A 23,333-nucleotide genomic window follows, 5' to 3' on the forward strand; every position below is an offset into this window, starting at 1 on the left:
TCAACACCCATTTTTCTCAAGACAGTCTGGCTGCAGACCTCCACTCTCAGGACCCTTCCTTGCAGACCTGCACTGTGAGGTCCCCTCCACTCTCAGGACCGGAAGTTTTTTCGAAGCCTTTCAAAATAAAACCTTGCAGACCTGCACTGTGAGGTCTCCTCCACTCTCAGGACCGGAAGTTTATTCAACGGAAGCACGTATTTAGCGTTTCCCACGTGAATATACTATATGTATATAATGTAAATATGATTTAAAAGCGAGTATACCAGAAGCCTACATGTTTTCTAGTTTTCCGTGGGCATTATTTTATGTCTAAATATGAAAATATTATTTATGTGTATTCATGTTCGATTAAGATTTTAAAAAATACTATGTTTCCAGTTAAAATATGGATAAAATGCAAGAAAATCAAAAACGGCACGACCGAGTTTTTCTGCTGATAATTAATGCAAACTAGAAGTACAGCTATTGTTATGATCCCCTTAAAACATTATTTCTCATTACTGCATTATTTTACGCCACAGTATTTTGATTTAATTGGCTAAAAGGACAGCTGTTAGTTTAGTTTGCACCTCATATTCGTTTTGAAACAATACATCTGTGTAAATGCACCCTAATGTGTGATGGTATAATGCTTCCACACTCCAACCTATTGCTGACTGTTCTTTGTTACCATACTATTATTTATCATTGAAAATGTAGCCTCCTCCACTGTTTGACCCATTTACACATTGATTTACTCCATTCTTTTATATAGGTATATAGTATGTTTACAATTATTCATATTCTTCTCATTATAATTCATTTAATAATTACTTAATATTGTTTGTGCTGTGTTCTTACCTTGTGCTGTCAGACCACATGGATTTGCCAATGGAGGATGTAAGGGTTGATTAATTTTTTGATTAAGTTTTGTGTATTCAATTCACTGAATTACTGAATACCTAGTTACATGACCCAGAGAGCCAATAACCTCTGTTACAGGAGAAAACAGGAGACACAAAACAAACTTTCAAACGTTTTATTTGTCTTTGAATTCACAATATGCCATGTAGCGTCGGTTATCCATAACCTCTTCACAGAAGACAAACATATCCTCAATGTTGTAAAAGAAAAACTTGAAGGGCTCCAGAATGAATTCTCTCTCATCATCATCAATGTCCTGGGTGGCATCGAACAAGTCTGCCAGTTGCTGTTGAGCCTCCTCAATAGATCTGCTGTCCATGTTTCAAATTTCTGGCATCTCCACCCTGGCTGTAAACAGTTGTGGGTTCCCCTGCACCCATTCCGCTGCTTGTTTGCAGTGGGCCACAACTTGGCCCACCATACTGGTCTAAAGAAAAAAAAAGTGTCAGCTTTTTGTCAAGGCATGAAAGATCATCTCACAAAATTTAACAACATGGAACTGGAGAGGCCTACCTCTTCTTCAGTTGTCTCCACCTGGTGAGCTGGTTCCATTGTCTCTACCTGGTGGCACATTTTCTTCCTCTCCTCAGCCTAAAAAGTATTATTTTGCATTAAATACAAGCAAAGGTCACAAAGTCAGTTTAGAAACCATGTCCTGGGATGGGAAACTTGACATAAGATTGACTGAAAACAACTAATAAAGACTGCGAAAAAATGACTGCAAACTGACCTCAGTCATGTCATCCAGTTTTTGCTTCAGTCTAAAACCCATGCCTTGTTTTCTGCACTGCAGAAATGCCATTGGTGGCATCGACACAGACACTCATGAAGTGATTCTTAACGTTTATGTCCTTTGATTTTCCACTGTGTTTTCTCTGGATATGTGTGACCATTTTTTTTTGTAGATTGTCTGGTTACAATGAGGGCATTTATCCTTTTTCAGGGATAATCTTGAACGTCTTTTCTCTGTGGCAGCAGGTAAAACCAAGGAGGGCACTGCAGCTGTATCTTGCAAATCTTGAGAGGTTGAGACTGTGGCTTGCAGGAGCGTGGACAGAGGTGTGGCAGTTGAGGTTTGTTGCTCTGCTGAAGGTGAACTGGAAGAGGAGAGATCCGGCATCAAGACCGAGGTGGACTCTGCAGCTGTATTTTTGTGGGTAGTGTCTACGGATACGGGTCCGTATCCGTAGCCCACAGGCTACGGGTATGGCACTTTCCATTTGCCAGACAGATACGGACCCGTACTCGAGTCTCGCGAGTCAAGAAGCTGCTAACCACTGCAAACTGTTGAAAGGTAAGCAAAGGTTAAGGTTAGGGTTAGTGTTAGGGTCAGGTTTAGGGTCCGTACCTGTCGTACCGATGCTACGGGTCCGTACAGCTAGCGTCTACCGGGAGTCACGTGACCAGATCCTGCGTATCTGATTGGCAAATGGCAAGTGCCGTATCCGTAGTCCACAGGCTACGGGTACGGGTCCGTACCTCTAGCAACAACCATTTTTGTGGGTAGGAGGAGAGGTCTTTTCTGGAGAGGCAGCAGTCATGGCACGCTGGCAAACCTCCAAGTGTTTGGTCATGTCTGTCCTTCTCAAAACAGTTTTACTGCACACAGGACAATGGTAGTGTCCCTGATCCCTGCAGTTCAGTCCACATCTGCATATAATTTTATCTAGAATAAAATCGTGCAAAAAAACATCTCAGTTAAGGACCAATGTACAAGTACACTCTATAAGTACTGTTTATACTCTCTTTTTGGGTGTGGGTGTACACTCACACCCCATTTCAGCAACATTCTGAAGTTTTATTTATATTATTTATTTATTTGTTTATTTTGAGTAGACATTTGTTGAGTTAATAGGGCGAGTTCAATACAAAAAAAGGAGCAGAAAAAGTTCAGAGAACTTATCAATGTCCACTCCCTCCCACCATAGGTCCACAATAATTTAAATTCAACAATCAGAAAAAAAAAAGAAAAAAAAAAAAGAAGCAAAAACAAAAGAATGCATTTCTATACATAATACATTTACAACACTACATAATACAATAAAAGCACAATTATCCTATTTTCAACTTTTCATTTTCTGATAATCATTTGGCTCACATAACTCACGTAAATTTTGACTTGCAGAGCAGAGAATCTGATTCTTAACTTTTTCTTTTATGAAAATGACTCTCTATAACCGTTTAGGGTAGATCATTCCCCTTTTACCAGCCAAACCAAAACCTTCAGTAGCATTGTGTCATACTTAAGAATACGAACACACAGACAAGTACATTATGCTTACCTTTAAATGAAATGCCACCTTTTTTGTGTGCCTCCAAGTGGCTCTGCAGCTTGGACAGTTCGGCAGGTTTAAACTTTAGGCACAGCGGACAGTGGACTTGTTTGCAGCATGTCTTGCAGCATTCAATTTTGGGCGTGCTGCCGGCTGTTAGGACTGAAATATGCATCTGCAAGAGAAAAATTATGTCGTAATAAGTCAAACAAAATTATACAAAAATATATATGGTGACTCAGTTGTTTTGGTCTTCTAGCAGGACAATAGCACATTTTAGTGAGCACCATCGCGTGCACAAGACGACTTCACCAAGTTATTATACAGTGGAAACCAGTTAACGTTGTAGTGATCATGGATAACGTTACTTATCAACCGCTTGCCTTTAGAGGCTAATCAACGGAGTGAATCAACCTGGTTAGCGCTAGCCACCATTAGCCTAACTACGATAACAACGCTACAAACTAAAGTCCAAAACTCGATTCTTTCAAATTAATATAATTTAACAGGGTGATGTATCGTGTGCAAACGTAATGTTCTAGTGAATAAAGGCTGTTTCTGTTTCTTCGTATAACAAAAAGTTGTCGCTTGACTTTTACTCACTTTGTTGTCTCTGTACTTCACGTGGGAAACGCTAAATACGTGCTTACATGGGAAACGCTAAATACGTGCTTCCGTCGAATAAACTTCCGGTCCTGAGAGTGGAGGGGACCTCACAGTGCAGGTCTGCAAGGAAGGGTCCTGAGAGTGGAGGTCTGCAGCCAGACCCCTCTCGTTTTTCTTGGCTAAAGCCTGAGAACCATCATTTTTAAGCCAAGCAACACTCAGCTGAGAACTCCGGAGACCTGCTGGATCAGGTCCATTTGCATAGAATCGATCAACCCGCGGCAGGACATCCAAGCGTGGCCATAACGACGACACACCGCTCCGAACCAGACCGTTGTGCTGCTTCTCTGAAGGCCCGCAAGTGCCAGCCCCATGACGGTTCACTTCAATAACTCCAGCTGAGTTTGCTCTGATTCCATTCTATGGGTGATGTACTAACCGCTTGGTCAATTAATTCATTTAATCAATTTATTCTTTTACAAATCATTAGAATTCTTAATCCAAATTACCGGTTACCTCATCAGGTTAGCTCTGGCTAATCCTCACCATATTTCCTTCTCTCTCACACATACTTCCACATCTCTCACACACGCACACACCACTCACACACTCCCACATTCCACACATGCACGCACACACACACCCCATATCTACATTGTATATAGTTCACTTGTCATTATTTTCATATAATAGTTAATAAATACCTCATTTTAGATCAAACTACAGTCTTAAGTGTTTCTTTGTGTAGAATGTGGTCAATTTAACCGAGGATTCAAGACTTTTTGATATGAGATTGATCAAAATTTTTATGAATATTAATTTTTTATTAAAATTTGTTATTTCCCTAAGAATCTAGGGTGGTGCCCCAATTATTGATAATGAGAGCTATAAATCATAACGTAGTACCCCTACACCAGGAAGACCGCTGGAGATGAGTCAAGCACCAGTTCACCCAGCTCCAGATGGAGGTACAGTCAGAACACCAGGAATACCAGAGGCTGTTGGAAGGTGCAGCAACTGGATCTAGAAGTTTTCGATCTAGTGCAGAGCAGCCCGCAGACCAGCGTGTTCGGCAGGGACAAGACTACTTGGAAACATCTTCAGCAGGCCATTCTTCTAATCCAGTACGGGTCCCTGGGTGGAAAGGTCCGAAAATGCAGCCGTATCAGGAGGAAGAAGACATTGAGCATTATCTTACAACTTTTGAAAGGATTGCTACAGCATGCCAATGGCCAAGGGAGGAGTGGGCACTTCATCTGGCGCCGCTACTCAATGGTAAGGCACGTGTGGCATATGTAGCTATGGACATCGATGAGCCTATGGACTATGTAATAGTAAAGAAAACCATTCTTGAAAAATATGAAATAAGCATAGAGACTTATAGATTAAGGTTCCGTTCTACTACAAGAGAGGAGGAAGAGACCCCCAGAGAGCTACAAACATGCCTGAAAGACCTGTATGACAAGTGGATGGTGCCAAGACAAAAAACAAAGGAGCAAATTGGAGATGCTATTGTGATGGAGCAGTTTTTGAGAGTCCTGAGTCCAGATCTTCGCACCTGGGTTAAAGAACGTAACCCAAATTCTTCGAGGAAAGTAGCAGAGATGGCCGAAGCATTCCTTGTGGCCCGGCGCCCACTAAAGAGTTACATCCCTCCTCGAACAACTCCAGTTCTTGTGTCAGTGAGTAAGACTGTGGGAGGGAATGGGCAAAGATTCGGAAACTTAAAACAAGGTTCCCCAAGTACAACTAGCAGTCGAGTGAGGGAATTTAAACAGAGAGGACCCCTATTGTGTCATTCCTGTGGTCAATCGGGTCACTTCAAAGCAGACTGTCCGGGGCAGTCAATTAGTAAAACATATTTGTGCTGCTCAGTGGAGTCTGTGAATTATCAGGGAGATGGAACGGAGAGTTTGGCATCCCCTACGGATCACGAGCGCACTACTTGTGTTTTTATTGGGGAAAAGCCTTGTGTTGCTCTGTTAGATTCAGGTAGTAGCCGTACCCTTGTCAGGCAGGACTGTCTCCCTAGAGATTTCACATGCAGTGGTAAAATGAAGGTTTGGTGTGTTCACGGTGATAGTGTAGACTACCCCTTAGCTAATGTTAATATTACAGTGGAGGGTCAACAGTATTTACTGTCAGTGGGAGTAATGAGCAAACTTCCTTACCAAGTGGTGTTAGGCTGGGACCTTCCCATCCTTCGAGAGTTGATTTCAAAGGGTGAGGAAAAGGATATCTGTGTTCCATGTGGGGCTATGATGGCAGTCACCAGGTCTAGACACAGGGAGCACCAAGGAGAGCCAGGTCTAGACTGGAATGAGTTACCATTTGCAGGCTGTGATGTTCCTGAGGTTGAGGGAGCCCAACAGTTTTGTGCAAAGAAGAGCAGAGTACAGAGGAGACAGGATAAAGTGAGGGGGACAAGGATCACTGAATCGGTTCCAGAACCAGACGGGGTTGACCTAATGGTTGTTCCTAGCGATATAGTTCAGTTTCAAAAGCAGGACCCATCTTTAACACCCTTATTTGCAAAATGTGTCCCTAGTTCAATGGAGGTCACTGAGAAAGTCAGGGAGCTTTTTCTCTTACAAGATGACCAATTGTACTGCCGTAGTAAGGTGGGAGACCAGTTGGTGGTGCCCAAAAGATTGAAGCCCATAGTCTTGCAGCTAGCACACTCTGTACCTTGGTCAGGTCATTTAGGACAATTCAAGACCTTTTCCAGAATGTTAACTCGTTTTTATTGGCCACAGCAATATGCTGACACGGTTCAGTTTTGTAAATCATGTCCTCAATGCCAGTTGACAGCTCCTGGAAATAAAAGTGACAGAGCTCAACTTATTAACATGCCAGTCATAGACACCCCCTTTTCTCGCATCGCCATGGATATTGTAGGCCCACTGGAGAGGAGTAGTGCAGGGCACAGGTATATTTTAGTAGTGTGTGACTATGCTACAAGATATCCTGAAGCGTTTCCCCTGAGAAAGGTTAAGGCCCGTCAGATTGCAAACTGCCTTATCCAAATGTTTTCGAGGGTTGGGATTCCCAAAGAAATAATCACTGATCAGGGTTCCAACTTCACGTCTAACCTTCTGAGGGAAGTTTACAAACTGCTGGGGATCAGAGGGGTCAAGACCAGTCCCTACCACCCACAGACAGATGGTCTTGTTGAACGCTTTAACAAAACCTTGAAGTCCATGCTGAGGAAGTTTGTGGAAGACTCAGGGGCTGACTGGGACCAATGGCTTCCATTTCTCCTCTTTGCATACAGAGAGGTGCCACAAACATCGACTGGTTTCTCTCCATTTCAGCTTCTGTATGGTCATGCAGTACGGGGTCCACTGGATGTGCTGAAAGAGGCCTGGGAAGGACCAAAACCAGAGGAAACGTGTAATGTTCTCTCATATGTATTAAAGATGAGACAAGCTTGAGCGGTACCAAGAGTTGGCCAATAGACATTTAATCAGTGCTCAGCAGCGTCAAAAGCAGAACTATGACAGAGTGGGTCGCCAGAGGATTTTCCAGGAAGGACAGAATGTTCTACTTCTCCTCCCAACATCGGAGAGTAGTCTCCTAGCTAAGTGACAGGGGCCCTATGTGATCAACAGGAAAGTAGGTCCAGTCACCTATGAACTCAGCATGCCGGATCGTCGTAAGAAGTATCAGGTTTTCCATGTGAAATTGTTGAAGGAATGGCTGGATAAACCTGCATCAGCAATGCAGTTGTGGGCTTGCACTGTGGTTGAGGAGGAGGAACCACAGGAGCAGTTTTTTCCTGCGGCAGTTGAAGGACATGCACTGCCTGATCTGAGTCATCTGTCTCCAGACCAACTGAAGGACCTAGAGGCCATTTTGCCTGTGGAGCTCTTTAGTACCAAGCCTGATTGCACAAACCTCATTCAACATGAGATACGTCTCCATTGTCCCAACCAGCAACCCATCAGGGATACCACTTCCAGAGTTCCGGCAAAGCTGATGCCTGCTTTGAAGCAGGAGGTGGAGGACATGCTTGCCATGGGTGTGATTGAGCCATCCAGGAGTGAGTGGTGCAGTCCAGTAGTGTTGGTTCCCAAGAAAAATGACATAAGACAGAGATTTTGTGTTAATTTTTCTAAACTGAATGCTGTTTCTGCTTTTGATGCCTACTCTATGCCAAGAGTAGAGGATTTGATTGAGCGCTTAGGAAATGCTAAATATCTGACAACACTTGACCTTTGTAAAGGGTATTGGCAGGTGCCTCTGACTGAGTCTTCGAAGGATTTGACAACATTTAGGGTCCCAAGTGGACTTTATCGTTTCAGAACAATGCCATTCGGACTGCATGGAGCTCCAGCTACATTTCAGCGGCTGGTGGATGAAGTGTTGAGAGGAGCTGATGGCTATGCTGCAGCCTACATTGATGACATCGTGGTGTTTAGTGAGACCTGGGAGGATCATATTCAACACCTCTCGGATGTCCTCCAACAGATCCTGAAAGCTGGACTTGTCATCAACGCACGCAAAATGTCACATCGCCAAGACAGAGGTGGAGTACCTAGGTTATGTCATTGGGGGTGGGAGCATCCGCCCTCAGGTGAGTAAGATTGAAGTCCGAGCTGCATATCCTCCTCCAACTACAAAGAAGAAGGTAAAATCATTCCGGGGTTTGGCCGGTTGGTACCGTCGTTTCATCCCCAATTTCTCTGCCAGATCAGCAGTACTCAGTGACTTGACCCGTAAATCCAGTCCCACCAAGATAAAATGGTCCCCACAATGTGATGCTGCTTTTGCTGACTTAAATAACTGTTTATGTAATGAGCCTGTGTTGCAGTGTCCAGATTTCACCCGTCCATTTACAGTGCAGACAGATGCTTCTGGAGTAGGACTCGGAGCTGTGCTGCTGCAGGGTGAGGGAGAAGATCAAAGGCCAGTCCAGTACATAAGTCGCAAGCTCTTCCCGAGGGAAATGAGGTATTCTACAATTGAGAAAGAGGCCTTGGCAGTGAAATGGGCTCTGGACACACTGAAGTACTACCTAATGGGGGATTAATTTGTGTTCGAGACTGATCATCGGGCATTGCAGTGGATGAACAGAATGAGAGATTCCAATGCAAGAATTATGAGGTGGTATTTGTCCCTGCAGCCATTTCGTTTCAGGATTCAGTATAAACCAGGACACAAGAATGTTGTGGCTGACTTCCTGTCCCGTTCCTTTGAGGTGTGACTACCTTAAGGGGGGGGGAGTGTGACAAAGTGGGTGAGAACTGTCATTTCACCTCACCACTTGTCCCTTAAAACATTCACATTACACAACACTAGCATCTTTTGTCTATTCCGTTTAATTTAACCATGCCATTGTAACATTTTAGCACTTACTATCCCGGATTTGTTTGTGTTAATTGTTGCAGTTTACATCCATGAGTTAAAGGAAAACGCACAGCCATTATTAGTTTCAGTTATCCTTTATTAAGTTACAGGTTAAATGTTGATTAATTGTTTGTTTCTTTGTTCATACTTACCTTTGTGTGTTCCTTTGTTCTGGTTCATCATGTGGAACTGGTGTTTGGAAGGAGGCCGGCCCACCACTTCCTGACTTTATAGTGTTGCCGATGTCAGAGTGACATCACTGGACCAGACCATGTGGAGGGTTTTCTTTTCTTTGGATTAATGTTTCTTTTGTTTTACAAAGCATCCAGCATCAATGTTTTACATGTACCCTTGCAGATAATCATTTAAACATTCGTAGAGGTTGGTAGTGTCTATGGTTGTGGTGTAAAGCGAGTTGTAGTCAGCTAGGTTAAACAGTAGGTCACCATGTTGTATTGTGGTAGAATCCAGGTGAATAAGTGTCAATTTGAAGCCCTATATAAGCAGTTAAGCTTTGCTGCCTCAAGAGAGAGGTGAGGATGTGCTGCCACAATGTGAGTTTTTTTTTCTGTTGTGTAGCTACAAGATTATTTTGAAGTTAATTTTCTTTGTGAATTATTTGTATTGTTTTGTAACTTTGATTTCACAAAAATGGAGAAGCACGGCACAATAAAATCTGCACCCCTTTGTCACTCAAAGAAGTCTGCCGAGTTTGTCTGCCTACCACCTTCCTTGACCATTCTGGCCAGGCAACCTCTACAATGTCTAGATGATTTGTTACACATTATTACTCCTTAGCTGATTGTTACTCATATCGAAGTGCTTCTGTTGGTTATCATGAGAACCCTGTTCTCTAGAGTTTCTACATCCCTCATCCGCTCCACTCAGCCCATTTTGTGGTGATTTCAGTGCGCCCGTTTGGTGTTTCGTATGCATGTTGTTTTTCTTGTAGGCTAACAACTACCACCAACACGATCTGTTTAAGATTGGAGTTTTTCACCACCAAATGTTATGGCCGATATCATCCACTCATACTATTATACGTCTTATGGTGCAACCTGGACACATCGTCAGTGATGTACCTGGGTCATTGGATATTTCAGGTCTTACATCAGACACCCTCGCCCAGGCGACCCAGCCAGGGATGATCAGGCCTTGACTTGTGTCCAGGTAGCGCACTACACCACGTGTCCCCCCTCCTCAACCAGAGCCACCATGAACCAAGATGTTTTTGATGGCTGTTCGTCTGTGCAGTCCACCAATGCCCAGGAGCCCCAGGACCCGGTGCAAGGACTTGCCTGCAAAGCCCCTGCAGCCCACCTCAATAGGTTCACAGTGGGCCTTCCATCCATTCCGCCAGCATTCAGAAACAAGGTCGGCGTACTTTGCCCTCTTCCTCTCCTGTGCTTCCTCCATTCTGACCTCCCAGGGTACGGCTAGCTCGAGGAACACCACCTGCTTACTGGCCACGGACATCAGGACCGTGTCTGGCTGGAGTGTTGTAGAAGCAATGATGTCCGGGAACCTCAACTGTCTCCCCAGGTCGACCAGGAGCTGCCAGTTCTTTGATGTTGTAAGAAGGCCCCCCTGGGTCTTCTTGGAAGGTTGAGGCTTCTCTCCTGCTTGAACAAAGGCAATCCTGCTCTTGGTTGGCTGCTGCAGTTTGCCGTTGTTAATGCCAGTGCAGATGATGTCTGCTATTGCCCACAGGACCTGGTCATGGCGCCACCGATACCTGCCCTCTCCCAGGGCCTTTGAGCAACAGCTGAGGATGTGTTCTAATGATCCTCTCTTCTGGCACAGCTGGCATGCAGGTGAGTCTGTCAAGCCCCAGGTAAACAGGTTGGCAGGGCTTGGGAGAAAATCATACACTGACTGTACTAATAACTTGAAATTGTGTGGCTCGGCCTTCCAGAGTTCGGCCCAGGTGATCTTACGGCTGGCTATATGCTCCCACTTGGTCCAGGCCCCCTGTTTGCTAATTCCCACCACTCTGCTGAAGCAGGCCTCCTCCACCTCAGCACGAACCTCCTCCTGGATAAGCTTACGCCTTTCCTTCCCTCTCACTTGGCTGATGCATGGTCTTGGGTTGCTACCCAGTCCAGCTCGACCCCTAGTCCACGTTGTCCACCAGGATGTGCTGCAGCCTCGCCTCTGCCCGCTCCACTGCATCATGGGCACGCCACTTCCTTCCTGTTCTAACCTCTACACGCTGAGGAGACCTTTTTGTCCGCAGAATCTCTGTAGATCAGGACTTCTCGGGCTCTCGAAACCTTGAACTCCTCTGTCAGGAGTTGAAGGGGAGCTGCAGCTGGTGTTGTGCCCAAACAACGCGATACTGCTTAGGCTCCGTGGCAGGCCCAACCACCTGCGCAGGGACTGGCTGATCTTCCTCTCAAAGCCTTCCACAATGTTAATTGGGATTTCATAGATTAGCAAAGGCCAAAGGAAACAGAGCAGGATGTTGTGCTGGTATATCCAAGCCTTAAACCTCCCCGGAAGCCCGACTTATCCACAGCTGTGAGCCATGTGACAAGGTCCCCGCTGGTAGCTTGACATGCAGCAGTATCCTTCAGGTCACAGGTAAAGAGCTTGCCTGGGCTCTTCACTAGTTTATCAGACACCGATGGGATTTCCGTGTCTCCCAGAGTGAAGCGGAAATGGTCGGTTACCTTTCTTTTATGCAGGACAAAGGACCTGGACTTCGCAGGCTTAAAGCTCATTCGTGCCCAAGTAACGAGCTGATCAAGACCTTGCAGGAGCCATCTGCATCCAGGCACTGATGTTGTGGTTACCGTGAGGTCGTCCATGAATGCTCTAATGGGTGGTTGTCGGGTGCCCAATTTTGATAAAGGGCCTCTGCACTCCACTTCTGCAGGCTTTACGAGCCTATTCATGGCCAGGGCGAACAGGGACACAGAGATCGTGCAGCTGGTGATGATGCCTTTCTCCAGACGATGCCACTCCGATGTCGAAGTCCTAGAGGACACCCTCAGACTAAAGTTGCTGTAATAGTCCTGGATGAGATTGTGGACCTTCTCAGGGACATGGTATCTGCTCAGGGACAATTCTGCCAGCTTGTGTGAAATTGATCCATAAGCGTTGGCAAGGTCCACCCACAGCACAGCCAAGTCCCCCCTACTCTCCTTCGCCTCGTGGATCAGTTGAGTAACCAGTCCATTGTGTTCAGGGCACCCTGGGACCCCTGGGACTCCTCCTTTCTGCACCGAGGTGTCAATATAGGTGTTCTTGAGGAGAAATTCCATGAGGCGGTTGGCAATGATTTTGAAGGTCTTGCATTCAACACTGAGGAGGGAGATTGTCCTGAACTGCTCGATGTCCCTTGCATTCTCCTCCTTGGGGATCCACACTCCCTCTGTATATTTCCACTGCTGTGGTACTTTCCCTTTCTTCCAGATCCCTCTGAAGATCCTCCAGAGATGCTCCAACAGTTGGGGACAGTGTTTAAAGATCAACTTTTTAATCTGTGTGACAACATTGAGGGCTGTATTCCAGTCCGAGAATCTTGAGAGCCTGTCAAGAAGCCTGTCGTTTTGAAGGGTATTTGTCTTCAGGACCTTTACCCCTGGGTCACCTATGAGAAGCACTGGGGAATGTTGGTTCGTGACAATTTCCCTGTCCCATAAAAACTTTGGTCCAGTGAGCCACTTGGAGTTGATCAGGTCTGCCACCTTGAGACCCCTAGACGCACAGAAACAGAATCCTGTGCGACAGCTACAGGTACTTTTGTATGACATTAACTCAGGAAGTGGTCTAGTACAATTTCTGGAAGGGCTGATATCCAGATGTCCCTCACAGTTACACTTTTCACATTTCACATATTTTCTCGTGATTTAAATGGCTTCAAAATATTACAACAGACCCACCATTTATACACACGTGGACAAAATTGTTGGTACCCCTCAGTTAAAGAAGGAAAAACCCACAATTCTCACTGAAATCACTTGAAACTCACAAAAGTAACAATAAATAAAAATGTATTGAAAATTAAATAATCAAAAACAGCCATTACTTTTGAATTGTTGATTAACATAATTATTTAAAAAAACAAACTAATGAAACAGGCCTGGACAAAAATGATGGTACCTCTATAAAAGATTGAAAACTATTTGACCAGAGTGACATGATTAACTCAGGTGTGTCATTTAATTGACATCACAGGTGTTTCCAAACTCATAATCAGTCAGTCTGCCTATTTAAAGGGAGACAAGTAGTCACCCTGCTGTTTGGTGAAAAGGTGTGTACCACACTGAACATGGACAACAGAAAGCGAAGGAGAGAATTGTCCCAGGACATCCGAAAAAAAATTATAGACAAACATCTTAAAGGTAAAGGCTATAAGACCATCTCTAAACAGCTTGAAGTTCCTGTGACAACAGTGGCTCATATTATTCAGAAGTTCAAGACCCACGGGACAGTAGCCAACCTCCCTGGACGTGGCCGCAAGAGGAAAATTGATGACAAATTGAAGAGACGGCTCGTTCGAATTGTATCCAAAGAGCCCAGAGCAACCTCCAAAGAAATTAAAGGTGAACTCCAAGGCCAAGGTACATCAGTGTCAGATCGCACCATTCGTCGTTGTTTGAGCCAAAGTGGACTTCATGGGAGACGACCAAGGAGGACACCACTGCTGAAAAAAACTCATAAAAAAGCCAGACTGGAATTTGCAAAAATGCATGTTGACAAGCCACAAAGCTTCTGGGAGAATGTCCTTTGGACAGATGAGACCAAACTGGAGCTTTTTGGTAAGGCACATCAACTCTATGTTCATAGACTCAAAAACCAAGCATACGAAGAAAAGAACACTGTCCCTACGGTGAAACATGGAGGAGGCTCAGTAATGTTTTGGGGCTGCTTTGCTGCATCTGGCACAGGGTGTCTTGAAAGTGTGCAAGGTACGATGAAATCTGAAGACTATCAAGGCATTCTGGAGAGAAATGTGCTGCCTAGTGTCAGAAAGCTTGGTCTCAGTCGCAGGTCATGGGTCTTCCAACAGGACAACGATCCAAAACACACAGCCAAAAACACCCAAGAATGGCTGAGAGAAAAGCGTTGGACTATTCTAAAGTGGCCTTCTATGAGCCCAGATCTGAATCCCATTGAACATATGTGGAAGGAGCTGAAACATGCCATTTGGAGAAGACAACCATCAAACCTGAGACAACTGGAGCTGTTTGCTCATGAGGAGTGGGCCAAAATACCTGTTGACAGCTGCAGAACGCTCATTGACAAATACAGAAATCGTTTAATTGCAGTGATTGCCTCAAAAGGTTGTGCAACAAAATATTAAGTTATGGGTACCATCATTTTTGTCCAGGCCTGTTTCATTAGTTTGTTTTTTTAAATAATTATGTTAATCAACAATTCAAAAGTGATGGCTGATTTTGATTATTTAATTTTCAATAAATTTTTATTTATTGTTACTTTTGTGAGTTTCAAGTGATTTCAGTGAGAATTGTGGGTTTTTCCTTCTTTAACTGAGGGGTACCAACAATTTTGTCCACGTGTGTATGTGTGCACTACTGGTGAACAGTTGACCAAAAGAATTCTAAATATACTTATATGAACATCAGACATTGTTAAATTCGTAATTTGACACATAAATGTACAAATAAAATAATTGATTGACAGAAAGATCATGGTGCACAATAACCTCTCTACGTGATTGCAGAGAGGTTATTGACATTAATGTTCAGTAGTTCCTTTAAACAAAAAAAATAATAGTTGACTCTAAGACAGTGAAAGTCTTTCTTTGTTTGGATGTCATTTTGGTGTAAGTTGCGACATTGTCATAGAAAGAGGGCAGGACAACTGCTTTTTTAATTTGATAATGGTATCAAGATTTTGATCCCCACTTCCCGCAGCGTCAATAATCATCAGGTGTTTTTGGTGGCTATTTTGTCTTTTGTAGTCCTGATAGTGACTGAGGATGCATATGGAGTCACAGGAGTGCCACAATAAAATATAAAGCTGTTTAAAAAAAATAAGGAAATATATGTGTAAATATAAAAATAAATAAATAAGGAAATAAATGTGTAAATATAAAGAGAAATAAACAAGTCTGTTAAACAGAAGGAAATACATTTGTAAATATAAAGAGGAATAAATATAAGAATAAATAAATGTATAACTAAATAAAAAGGTAAAATTTTTTCTTTGCTTTTCCCTTTTTTTTCTTTTTTCCTTTTATTTTTCCATTTTGTCATTGCCTTTTCCTTTTGTCATTGGTTTTTCCATTTCACTTTTGCTTTTATTTTGATTGAGCTGTCAATCAAAAGGCTCTGGGCGGGGCTTTCTGTTCAGTTTGAGTAGTTGTACCTGATCACAGGATTCCTGCCTGACGCCAGCTCCTAGCACGGCCAAAGTGAAGTGATGTCACTGTGGCGCTTCGGCTGATTCTACCAGTAGCCACTAAAAGGACTCTGATAGTTTGGTAAGTTAATGTTTAGTTTCTCATTGGTGCAGGTTTTAATGCACTTTATATACACCTGTAGTGTCCGAAATAATGTATGCCATGCACTCCAGATGTCGATGGAGTTTATTTGTGTGTGTGTTGACCAGAGAAAGTGTATATAAATACACATGGCAGGTATCCTCATCTGGAAATGTGCTCTGAAACATCCTCTGGAAGCCTTACTTTCTGGGATCTCTTCCTGGAAACACAAACTTCACACCATCTTGACACACCTGGAAGGTGTTTTTTTTTCAAGGTGTCACATCTGGCATGGTGCTTTAATGTCTTTGATTTGCTCCATTGACTACAGTGGACCCTGTCTTCAATCTGAGGATTGTAAATAAATGAAAATCTGCTCTTTTTTTGTATTCAAGTCTGTTATGGCTGATTGTTCCTACATCCATGACTGCAGGATTACGGACACTTCAACCTAGTGCCTTCATCTCTGGTGATTTTAATCATATCAATCATACATGTAGCTTTGCCCCCCTTCAAAGAGCTTGTTATTTGCAACACCGGGGACATCAAAACACTCAACCCGTTGTGTTCTAAAGTTAATAGTTCTCCCTCTTTTGGGCAGGTCAAGCCACACTCAGGTCCACCTTAAACATATGTATGTTCCTGCTGTCCAGCAGCAACCAGCAATCACCAAAACTGTTTAGAGGTGGCCACCACAGGATACAGAGAAAACTCTGAAGGGATGTTTCAAGACGACAGACTGGAATATTCTCTGTAATGCAAATGGGGAGGACATAGATTGATTGTTGGACTGCATTATGGACTATGATCATTTCTACATGGACAGCATGATCACAAGCAAGGCAGTGTTCCGTTTCCTGAAAAACAGGCCCTAAGTGACATCAAAGCTACACTGAACAGGAAAAGGTTGCCTTCAGCAGTGGAGACGGGGAGTTGAAGAAGAGAAAGAAGGAGCTGAAGGACGAGAAGACAAGACAAGAAGACATAAGGAAGATATGGAGTAGCCTGAGAACTACAGTGGCGGAAAAATGTTTTTCAGACACAAATAAAATTTTACACAATCTCAAATATTATATACACTCAACAAAAATATAAATGCAACACTTTTGTTTTTGCTCCCATTTTTTATGAGATGAACTCAAAGATCTAAAAATTTTTCCACATACACAATATCACAATTTCTCTCAAATATTGTTCATAAATCTGTGATAGTGAGCACTTCTCCTTTGCCTCACAGGTGTGCCATATCAAGATGCTGATTAGACACCATGATTAGTGCACAGGTGCACCTTAGACTGCCCACAATAAAAGGCCACTCTGAAATGTGCAGTTTTATCACACAGCACGATGTGGCAAGATTTGAGGGAGCGTGCAATTGGCATGCTGACAGCAGGAATGTCAACCAGAGCTTTTGCTTGTGTATTGAATGTTCATTTCTCTACCATAAGCCGTCTCCAAAGGTGTTTCAGAGAATTTGACACTACATCCAACCAGCCTCACAACCACAGACCACGTGTAGCCACACCAGCCCAGGACCTCCACATCCAGCATGTTCACCTCCAAGATCGTCTGAGACCAGCCACTCAGACAGCTGCTGAAACAATCGGTTTGCATAACCAAAGAATTTCTGCACAAACTGTCAGAAACAGTCTCAGAGAAGCTCATCTGCATGCTCGTCGTCCTCATCGGGGTCTCGACCTGACTCCAGTTCGTCGTCGTAACCGACTTGAGAGGGCAAATGCTCACATTCGATGGCATCTGGCATGTTGGAGAGGTGTTCTCTTCACGGATGAATCCTGGTTTACACTGTTCAGGGCAGATGACAGACAGCATGTGTGGTGTCGTGTGGGTGAGCAGTTTTCTGATGTCAATGTTGTGGATCAAGCGGCCCATGGTAGCGGTGGGGTTATGGTATGGGCAGGCATCTGTTCTGGACGAAGAACACAGGTGCATTTTATTGATGGCATTTTGAATGCACAAAGATACCGTGATGAGATCCTGAGGCCCATTGTTGTGCCATACATTCAAGAACATCCCCTCATGTTGCAGCAGGATAATGCTCGGCCCCATCTTGCAAGGATTTGTACACAATTCTTGGAAGCTGAAAACGTCCCAGCTCTTGCAATGCCAGCATACTCACCGGACATGTCACCCATTGAGCATGTTTGGGATGCTCTGGATGGGCATATACGACAGCGTGTACCAGTTCCTGCCAATATCCAGCAACTTCAGACAGCCATTGAAGAGGAGTGGACCACCTCCCCCCCAACCAACCAGCCTCTGTGGTTGTGAGGCTGGTTGGATGTAGTGTCAAATTCTCTGAAACACCTTTGGAGACGGCTTATGGTAGAGAAATGAACATTCAATACACAAGCAAAAGCTCTGGTTGACATTCCTGCTGTCAGCATGCCAATTGCACGCTCCCTCAAATCTTGCCACATCGTGCTGTGTGATAAAACTGCACCTTTCAGAGTGACCTTTTATTGTGGGCAGTCTAAGGCACACCTGTGCACTAATCATGGTGTCTAATCAGCATCTTGATATGACACACCTGTGAGGTGGGATGAACTATCTCAGCAAAGGAGAAGTGCTCATTATCACAGATTTAGACAGATTTGTGAACAATATTTGAGAGAAATGGTGATATTGTGTATGTGGAAAAAAATGGGAGCAAAAACAAAAGTGTTGCGTTTATATTTTTGTTGAGTGTATAATCATCTAATAATATTATTTTGGGGGTGACAAAAGGTGTGGCTGCATTAGACAGACACAAACAAATACAAATTATTATTATTTGTAGTTTACAAAAAACAAAACTAAATTCTTGATGTTTTAATATGTCATTTCTCAATGTCCATCCATCCATCCATCCATTTTCCTCCGCTTATCCGAGGCAGCAGGCGAAGCAGGTTGTTCCAGACATCCCTCACCCCAGCGACGCTTTCCAGCTCTTCCTGGGGGATCCCGAGGCGTTCCCAGGCCAGATGAGATATATAATCCCTCCAGCGAGTTCTGGGTCTGCCCCGGGGTCTCCTCCCAGACGGACATGCTCGGAAAACCTCCAGAGGAAGTCTCCCTGTAGGCATCCGAATCAGATGGTCAAACCACCTCAACTGGCTCCTTTCGATGCGAAGGAGCAGCAGCTCTACTCCGAGCTCCCTCCAGATGTCTGAGCTCCTCACCCTATCTCTAAGGCTGAGTCCAGCCACCCTACGGAGGAAGCTCATTTCGGCCGCTTGTATCCGCGATCTTGTTCTTTTGGTCACTACCCAAAACTCATGACCATAGGTGAGGGTTGGAACGTAGATGGACTGGTAAATCGAGAGCTTCGCCTTACGGCTCAGCTCCCTCTTCACCACGACAGATCAGTACAACGCCCGCATTACTGCTGACGCTGCACCAATCCGCCTGTCCATCTCTCGCTCCATTTTCCCATCACTTGTGAACAAGATCCCGAGATACTTAAACTCCTTCGCTTGGGGAAGCAACTCCCCCCCAACCCGGAGGGAGCAATCCACGAGAGAACCATGGCCTCGGACTTGGAGGTGCTGATCCGCATCCCTGCCGCTTCACACTCAGCTGCAAACCACTCCAGTGCATGCTGGAGGTCACGGTCTGAGGATGCCAACAAAACCACATCATCCGCAAAAAGCAGAGAAGCGATCCTGAGGCTCCCAAACCGAAAACCCTCCCCACCACGACTGCACCTTGAAATCCTGTCCATGAAAACCACAAACAGGATCAGAGACAAGGGGCAGCCCTGGTGGAGTCCAACACCCACCGGAAACGTGTCTGACTTAGTGCCGAGTATGCGGACACAGCTTTCACTTTGGTCGTACAGGGACCGAACGGCCCGTAACAACGAGCCTCGGACCCCATACTCCCGCAGTGTCCCCCACAAAGCCCCTCGGGGGACATGGTCAAAGACCTTCTCCAGATCCACAAAACACATGTAGACTGGCAGGTCATACTCCCATGACCCCCTCAGCAGCTCTGCAACGGTAAAGAGCTGGTCTGCTGTTCCACGACCGGGACGGAATCCACATTGCTCCTCCTGAATCAGAGGTTCGACTATCGGTCGGATCCTCCCTTCCAGCACCCTAGAGTAAACTTTCCCGGGGAGGCTGAGAAGTGGGATACCGTGGTAGTTGGCACACACTCTCCGATCCCCCTTTTTGAAAATAGAGACCACGACCGAGGTCTGCCACTCCACAGGTACTGTACCCGATGCCCATGCGACATTGTATAGATGTGTCAACCAAACTAGTCCAACAATGTCCAGAGTCTTCAGCATCTCAGGGCAAATCTTGTCCACGCCTGGCGCCTTGCCACTGAGGAGCTTCTTAACTACCTCGGCGACTTCTGCCACGGATATGAACGCAGATACCCCCAAGTCTTCAGGCTCTGTCTCCTCCATAGAGGACGTGTTTACCGGGTTCAGGAGTTCCTCGAAGTGCTCTTTCCACCACTCGACGATATCCCCAGTATGGGTCAACAGTTCTCCACCTCGACCGTACACAGCCTGAGCGAAGCCCTGCCTCCCCTTCCTGAGGTGTCGAACGGTTTGCCAGAACTTCCCCAAGGCCGACCGAAAGTCCTTCTCCATGGTCTCCCCAAACTCCTCCCACACCCGAGTTTTAGCTTCCACAGCTGCCACAGCTGTCGCCCTTTTGGCCAGCTGGTACCTGTCAGCTGCTTCGGGAGACCCCAGAGCCAATCAGGCTCGAAAAGTCTGCTTTATCAGCCTGATGGCCTCCCTCACCGCTGGTGTGCACCAGCGGGTCCTTGGATTGCCGCCATGACAGGCACCAGTGACGTTCAGACCACAGCTCCTAACAGCTGCTTCTGCAATGGAGGCTTTGAACATGGACCACTCAGAATCCATGTCCCCAACCTCCCCCGGGATACAGGAGAAACTCTTCCGGAGGTGGGAGTTGAAAACCCTACGGACAGGGTCCTCCGCCAGACGTTCCCAGTTCACCCGCACTACACGTTTGGGTTAGCCAGGTCTGTCCGTCAGTCTTCCCCGCCATCGGATCCAACTGACCACCAGGTGGTGATCAGTTGACAGCTCTGCACCTCTCTTCACCCGAGTGTCCAAGACATACGGTCGCAGGTCTGACGATACGACTATAAAGTCGATCATCGACCCTTGCTGTGCGTGGAGGTGAGCCCAACTATATCTAGCCAGTATCACACCACCTCCCGCAGCAGCTCAGGTTCCTTCCCCGCCAGTGAGGTGACGTTCCACATCCCCAGAGCTAGTCTCCGCCACCAGGGGGCGGCACGCCCAGGCGCCCGCTCCTGCCTACTGCCCGGTGGGCATAGCACCCGACCCCGACTTCCTGCCCGGTAGGTGGTGGGCCCACTGGGCGGTGGCCCCGTGTTACTTTTTCGGGCTGTGCCCAACCGAGCCCCACAGGACCCCAAGGCTCGGCCACCAAACGCTCTTGTACAAGCTCCCCCCCCCAGGTCTGGCTCCAGGGGAAGGCCCTGGTTTCCCTATCCCGGGCGAGGTAGCAGTTTTACCATTTTTTGTTATCATCAAGGTCTTCTGAATCACTCTCAGTCTGGTCTCTCACCCAGGACCAGTTTGCCTTGGGAGACCCTACCAGGGGCTTATGCCCCGGACAACATAGCTCCCAGGATCACCAAGACACTCAAACCCCTCCACCGCGATAAGGTGGCGATTCGACGGAGGGGATTGATCAATGTTGTCAGTATCAAAGTCAACAAATAACAGAGAACATGTTCAAAATTGAACAAAAAAAATAAATAAACTGTCACATCATCAAATTAATATTTAATAGTCCTGCCATTTGTTAGGAACTTCTCAAAAGCTCAGGTGCAGGAAAGTGATGAAGACTGGCAGAATGCAGCAAAAATCATTTATTTACACTAAACGAACTCACAGAACCACAAATCCCAACAGAACTCGAAAGCCAGAAATAACCGGAACTACAAGACAGAAACTTCTACTAGAACTCTACAATGCCACAAGGGGACAGAGGACAGAACAACACAAGACTTTTAGCTGACCCACAGCAGGTAATACCTGGGCAGGAGAACTATAACCAAAAACTCTTATCTAAGAAGGTCTTCAATAAGATAGTTCACAGGATTTAAAGCAAAAGAGCTTATTGCTCACTAATAATCAGGTTTAGAAACTGTGAAGCTAGGACAAACGTGCCACCAGTAACTAAGAAATTTGTAATAAGAGAAACTAATATACAAACACGATACACTAATCCTATAATGGATGTTTCCTATTAGAACTTCAGAAGGCAGAGCTACCACACATCAGAAGACAAGGGGAACAAGAACTATAACTCAAGTTAAGAACTATTTACAAAGATGCACTAAATCCTGAACCTGTTTGGACTGGTTCCCTGCTGCCTCCTGGGACAAGGGTTGGCTGTGGCAGAGAGGTGGACGGTGGCACAGGTGTGCGTCTGTGGATGAAGGACGGCAGATGAGAGCGGCAGCTGGTGCTGCGAAAGATGGCGGTGGGGAAGGTTGGATGTGTTCCAGATGACTTCTCCAGAGGACGAGGGAAGGCTGGTAGGTTGGTGGGTCCGAGTTGAGGAGCAGATAAACGTAACAGGAAGCAGTCTAGGCCAAGAGGAGGACAAGAACAGGTTACTAGAATTCAAAAACAGTAAGGTAAGCAATTCTGCGTTGGCACTGACTGGTTGCTTCTTAACGATCCGGCATCGAAGTAAGGAGTAGAGTCAGATTATATTATGCAGGCGACATGAACTGATAGGCTCTGAGACATCTGCTCCAACTTCTGCTGATTGTCTAGGAGATTGCCCACACCTGCTGCTCTGTCTCCACGTCATACCTTCCTAAAAAAGAAAAACACACACACCAGGGGAAGGAGGGGCCCTAGCCAGAGCCTGCAGAGGCAGACCTGACACCATTAGCACACAGTAGAGCTCTAATACTGGCTGGCATGTTCCCCATGAGTCTTTCACATTGTTGAAGGGTAATCTTGTCCCATTCTTCCTGAACTACTGCTTTTATTTCTTCTCAATTCTTTGGTTTACGCTTTGAAACAGGCCTTTTGATAATCCACCACAGATTTTCAATGGGGCTCATGTCCAGGAATTGAGCTGGCCACTCTAAGACCTGGATACTGTGCACCTGCAGCCAAGTTCTGCTGGCCCTGGATGTGTGGCATCTTGTTGAAACATCCAGTTTTGACCTCAACGGATGGTGCTCGTGCAGAAGGGAGCATGTGAGTTTTGAGAATGACACAAAACTTGGCAGAGTTCAATGTGCCATCACAGACACGGATGACCAACACCAGCAGCACTCATGCATACCAAGACCATGATACACTCCACCATGCTTGACAGTAGGTACTGTTCATGCTGAAGATAATGCTTCACCTGGCCTTCTGCATACCTTCACATTAGCAGGAGGACGATAAAGCTGGAAACTGGACTCATCTGACCACAGAATCTTCTTCCAGCTCCCGGCTGTCCAGTTATTGTGTGCTTGAGCCCAACGATGCCCAGCAAACGTCTGTCCCTCGTTGATCAGGGGCTTCTTGATAGCCTTGTAGGACCTTAAGCCATGATCTAAAAGTCAACCACGTACAGTGCGGGTGGAACACTGGACACCAATTTGGTTTGACCACTGCTGCTCAAGCTCCTGTGATGTCATTCGGCAGTTTCCCAGCACATGCAGATCCGGATGTGGCCATTTCTCGCTAAAGAAGCCCTTGGATGCCCAGATCT

At 45.5% G+C, this 23,333-nt stretch overlaps 2 long non-coding RNA genes across 4 annotated transcripts in view; one reads left to right on the forward strand and one right to left on the reverse strand.

The window, feature by feature from the left end:
* Nucleotides 1-1,007: 1,007 nt before the first annotated feature.
* Nucleotides 1,008-23,333, reverse strand: part of LOC110966929 (uncharacterized) — a 52,119-nt gene continuing 29,793 nt past the window's right edge. The window contains exons 4-8 of one of the 3 annotated variants that reach the window (XR_007942480.1): nucleotides 3,189-3,354; nucleotides 2,255-2,572; nucleotides 1,637-2,003; nucleotides 1,420-1,497; nucleotides 1,008-1,333 (exon numbers count right to left, since the gene is read on the reverse strand). This is a non-coding gene — a long non-coding RNA (uncharacterized LOC110966929). Of the gene's footprint in view, nucleotides 1,334-1,419; nucleotides 1,498-1,636; nucleotides 2,573-3,188; nucleotides 3,355-23,333 lie in introns of all 3 variants that reach the window. The other 2 variants (XR_007942481.1, XR_007942479.1) reach the window with 2 other exon arrangements.
* Nucleotides 3,891-23,333, forward strand: part of LOC127534393 (uncharacterized) — a 238,381-nt gene continuing 218,938 nt past the window's right edge. Inside the window, exon 1 of the long non-coding RNA XR_007942505.1 lies at nucleotides 3,891-4,309. This is a non-coding gene — a long non-coding RNA (uncharacterized LOC127534393). The remainder of the gene's footprint in view (nucleotides 4,310-23,333) is intronic.

This window comes from Acanthochromis polyacanthus, chromosome 6, assembly GCF_021347895.1.
Source record: "Acanthochromis polyacanthus isolate Apoly-LR-REF ecotype Palm Island chromosome 6, KAUST_Apoly_ChrSc, whole genome shotgun sequence".
NCBI lineage: Eukaryota > Metazoa > Chordata > Actinopteri > Pomacentridae > Acanthochromis > Acanthochromis polyacanthus.